The sequence below is a fragment of the Scardinius erythrophthalmus genome, assembly GCF_964197995.2.
Source record: "Scardinius erythrophthalmus genome assembly, chromosome: 5".
In the NCBI taxonomy this organism is placed as follows: Eukaryota; Metazoa; Chordata; class Actinopteri; order Cypriniformes; family Leuciscidae; genus Scardinius; species Scardinius erythrophthalmus.
Genome location: NC_138225.1, coordinates 13511124 through 13516163, shown reverse-complemented (window position 1 = coordinate 13516163; position 5040 = coordinate 13511124).

Sequence of the window (5040 nt, the reverse complement as noted above, 5' to 3'; positions counted from 1 at the left end):
AAACTCTGTTTCAGATTCTTTTTGCTTCTATTGTGCAGTTCCATATTAAGACGTGTAGAACTGCCGTTTCACCACAAGATGTCACCCCAGCTCAATTAACTACTGACATCATTCATTCATTTGTCACAAACAAACAAGTTCAGTAACTTTTATCATTTATATAATACCAATAATTTGCTACATTTAATTAGGTCTTTTCTAGGTACTCAAAGCGCTTTACACATGGAAGGGGAAATCTCCTCAGTGTATGTGGATTATTAGGAGGCCATGATGATAGATAGAGGCCAAGGGGAAAATTTATGGATTTGGGATTTTTATGACCAAAGAGAGTCAAGACCTCTGTTTTTTTTTTTTTTTTTTTTTTTTTTTGACGGTACAGTGTCCCCATCACTAGGACCCACACAGATTACAGGGTGAGCATCCCCTGCTGGCCTCATTACATAATTATGTAATATTATTTCTAATATTAATTTCATAATTTATTGTTATATTTAGATTTTGTTTTTAAATTGTAATATAAATATCTAATTTTATCTTATAATATAACAGAGGCCTAATTTTCCCTAAAGTGACCTAATTAAAGAAGATTTTGTTGATAATCCACAAGTTTAGCAAAATAGATTATTTGTCACATTGCAATGTGGGCTAGGGATTGACTTCTTCCTCTAGAATAGATCAGTTGGCATTTCCTGTGTCAGTGCATTATGTAAGTGAAAAGCGGAAGAACTAACAGAAGTCAGTTGAGACTGCAGTTGGGATGGCAGATCAATACCCTCGCTCAGTGCAAAAGCAGGCAGGATGCCACCACAGCGGCTCATTTATAGCCAGCAGCAGATCAATACGCTGCAGCCTGCGACAGGGCAGGGGCTCAGTGGGAGAGAGAGATGTGCCACACTGCCGTTAGTGTGTGCAAGCAGAGGACATTCGGATGTTTGTGTATACAACAGGCATGTTAGTTTTCTAGGAAGTGGAGAGGTGTGTCTCGTCTGTATTACAGAGTGTGTAGGCTTTGGATCTGTGTGGCATTGGGAAGTGATATCTTTGTGACCTGACAGGACCGAATGCAACGAGAGAGGAGCTCTGGGAGGTGCGTAGGTCTTGGCCAACCTTTCTGTGACCTCTGGCTGACCCCTAGCTGACCTGTGGGATATATTTGCAAATGAACCCCAGCCAAATCGGCCTTCTCTTTCTCTTCCCTGGCGTGGGAGAGCGCAGGTGCACTATATCACACTCAGTGAAGCTGCAGGGGAGGGTTCACAGTCAGTGGAAGAGGAAATCAGGCATAAAGGGAAATGAAGACACATGTCCCTCTTTTCCATACACACGCACACACAAACAGGCTGTGTTGATTTCAGAATTTGCATTGGCTTCCAGTAAAATTGCAACTGAAATAACTTTCACAGTTGTCCAGTTTTAGCTCAAGAGCTGATCCTGGATGATATTTTTGTAATTTCTCAACTGTTTGTCTTTTAAAGTGAGGCAAATTTGTGGGAAAAAATATGTCCATCAATCAATCAGATTCCCAGTCAACGTGGCGATTTTGCGTGACCAACTTCAACCCGATCCTGTAGATTCCTATTGAGCGCATTTCACCCCCATTCGCCAAACAACTAAACATTTTCAACTAAAAACAGAAAACTTTGGGCCTTTTATTTACACGACAACAGCATTTTGGGGGGCTGATAACGTAAACTTAAAAAAAAAAAAAGAGTATCAAAGTGCAAGTGCAAAATTAACTTGATGGACAAAGCATGTAAGTATCAAACTTTTGTTGATCACAGAGCTTGTTTTTTTTGCAATAATCCAAAAGCTTATGGAAAAATCCTATTAGGTTTTTGTCGAGGGAACCAGTGTAATGCTAACTGCGGGACTGGTTGGCCTATTCACGCCACTGGTTGAGTAAATGTATACGGAAGGTATTTGAACAATTACACACTTAATTCTCTTTCTTTTTAATTTCTTTACAAGCAAATTATCCCAGTAGGCATACAGGTACAGAGTTTCAGAAGAGATCTCAAATACATAAAAAAAAAAAAAAAAAAGGCAGCTGGCTGCCAGAAATTAACAGTAAAAAATACGGTGACAACGTTTCAGGTATTATGGGTGGCATATTGGTGCTTGTGGCCTATACAACTTACAGTATAACCATATATTTATTTCATTAAGTGATATAGTGTTACCAAGTATATATACCAAGTTACTTAAACTATCAAAATCTGCTTTTTCACATTAAAATATACAGATAACCACTATAATATTAGTAAAACAGAATCAGAGTTCATATTAAACTATAGACTTCACGGAGCACATTGGAGACACAAGACAAAACACAGTCAGACTAACATGCATGACACTAAAATAATGCAATAGGCCTAAACATTAACTAAATAGCAAGGACTTCTGGAAATGTCTTTGTAGATTATATAATTCATGGTTTTTACTTGCAAAAAAACATCAATTTGACAGTATTTTATGGTAATTTTACATCTAATGCAATGCCCAACCATTTATAATTGTTCACTGAACATGTGTAATGGACAGAGGCCAGTAAGAGCCTCAAGAGGCACCCCGTTTGAAGTGGGTAGAGTGGGACCGGTTACAAGTAGTACATACTCAACCAATTTTATAGTTATTTTCTGGAAAAATTGCAAACATTTTTACAGTGTAGGCCTACATAAAATTATCTGAGCTATGCAATCCACAATGATTTTATCGCTCTTTATTCTTACTGTATGTCAACAATTCTCTCCTTTGTTTTTTAGTAAGTAATTTTTGGAAAATGAGACGAATATATAACATAAAACAATATTTAATTTTACAGTAAATATTTCCTCTGTAATGCTAATCAAGAAAGACAGCAATAAGATTATGTAAAACTACAAGCAAATGATAAAATGAACGAATGAGTGAATGTTCAAACAAACAAGGCTCTTACTGTGGATTTCCATTAGGGAATGAAGGAGCAGCTGTGTAAGTGTTAACAGCTGAGTGTACACAGTCTGCCAATCTGTGTATTTGTGCCTGTCTTAGAGTTTGCTGAGTGAAGAAGGTCTGTATGTTTGTGTGGGGAAGCTCTGTGTCTGAAAACTATGATAAGGATGAATCAGAGCAGCTCAAAGGACACAGAGAAATAAAGCTGAGAATACACACTCATCAGTCACCTTTACTCTTACCTTTCAGTCTGGTGCCAGAGTGTTTGTCTGTGTCCTTCTCAGATCTCATCTGTCACTGGAGGACATTCTGTAGATTTACTTCCTTCCATCTCTCTGAAAGACATTTTAAACTCTCTTACAACACACATTTCACACTAATTTCCTTAATATATCTACTAACAATACAGCCACCAATCTACATGCAACTCATATTCATTTATCATTTAATTCATATTAATTAAACGTCATTGACCACAGTGTCATTTCCACCATATCTAAAACTGTATTGAGTGTGATATTCTGCGGTGATATCAAATGCCCTTTTAAACATTTTTGGAATAAAATGGTTGACTTTGTTTTGTTTTGCTATGGCTAATTTCATAGCATGTATGCTAAATGCGGACAATTAAGTAAAGCTTTAATAATTTTTTTTATAATTTTGACAAAATTACAACTTGATATTATGTTCAAAATTTAAATGAACCTTCAATTTCTATTTCTCCTTGGTAAACAAGTTCACTAACTTTTCATAAAACTTTATTTGGGGCATGATCATGGTTGATCATGATTTAAAAATAATTATAATAATTTAATCTAAAATAACTAAACAACTGAGTTAAATAAAAATGTTTATGTTACACCAATGTTCCAATGGTGTAGACACCATTGGAAGCATAGTTCGCAAGTTCAGCGTTAAAAGAGGAAGTTATCAACGACTGCAACCAGATTTCTGAGAAGGCAGGTTCAGAAAAAACCCAGAGTGACTGCAAAAGACCTGCAGAAAGACTTGGTCGCAACAGGCACTGAGGTTTCAGCTGCACAGTAAGGCACGTACTGGCACTGGAAACCTGCAGCGTGTGGAAGACAAGATGGATTTATTGAAGTATCAGGAGTCATGCCGTCAGTGAGTAAGCTGAAGCCTGGGGTCATTGGACCTTCCAACAGGACAATGATCCCAAGCATACCTCAAATTCCACCAAGGCTTGGTTGCAGAAAAAGTCATGCAGGACTTCCATGGAAGATTCAACAGAGGCCATTACAATCACCTGACTTGACCCCATAGAAAATCTCTGATGGTATTTGAAGAAGGTGGTTAAAGGAATACTCCACCGTCTTTTCATGTTAAACTATGTTATTCCCTTAACTAAGACGAGTTAGAGGTGGGCGATATATCGTTTAGACGATAATATCCAAATTGTTGTCTGGACGATATGCAAAATTGGGATATCGAATATTTCATAATTTGTACAATCCGACCCCCCAAACATGAAAAGAGCTGAAAGAAGTTAAAGAGAAAACAAATAACTCACACAATAACCTTCTAAACAATTATATGTGGCGATTTTTAATACTGTAGGGCAGTACTATTTGCGGAAGCAACCTCCGAGTGGCCCAGCCCATGGTCCCGCGTCGTCAAAAACGCATACGTAAATTCGAAATAGTGCGCGCAGAAGCACATGCGCAAAACCGTTTTTAAAATGATATATGAATTATTTTTATTTTATCATATGTCATTTTACAAAAGGACATTTTACAAACCGTTTGCGCATGTGCTCCTGCACACACTTTTTCAGTCAGAACACAGCAATCAAGGACGCGCTGAAAACTGTAATGCTGTTCTCTTCCTTCATAACTCGTATTGAGAAGGTTTGAGTTGCAGAGGAATTTGTGACTGTTTCACCTGTTCAACCACATCAAAGTTTCGTAATTAGTAAGTCCGTGCTTTTTCTCTTCTTTTTTTCTTATGTGCTGAAGGGCCGCTGTGCCTTGGTGAAACGTTACGTGAAGAGCTCTTTTCCAAAACGCCATTAACCTAAAAAGCTGCCTCAAAGATCCACCAAAATTAATGATTATGAATATGTAAAATATTGCAATAAGACATTTTAAA